Genomic DNA, 302 nt, shown 5'->3' with positions numbered 1-302 from the left:
TGCCATAAATTAGAATTATTTAATATTATTAAATACATTTTAGCTTTAAACATTTATCTCTCCAATAATTCATTACAAGTTTTTGACAGCCCTCTATGTTCTATTTCCAAACAGCATCAAAGTTATTTTGCGCATAAAACAAAAGTCAAACTCCCATCAAATTCACTTTTAATGTCAACTAAATTTTTGTGACACAATTTTTATCTCTGCCTTAGCCATAACCTTAGCCGATAAACTCTCCACCAAGACAGCATTGCAGTAGTTTATGATTCACAATATTAAATTACCCCATAATTTGTGTC

This window comes from Episyrphus balteatus, chromosome 4 (genome assembly GCF_945859705.1).
Source record: "Episyrphus balteatus chromosome 4, idEpiBalt1.1, whole genome shotgun sequence".
Classification (NCBI taxonomy): Eukaryota; Metazoa; Arthropoda; class Insecta; order Diptera; family Syrphidae; genus Episyrphus; species Episyrphus balteatus.
The sequence above is the reverse complement of the archived record's forward strand: the minus strand, read 5'-3'. Positions refer to the sequence as shown.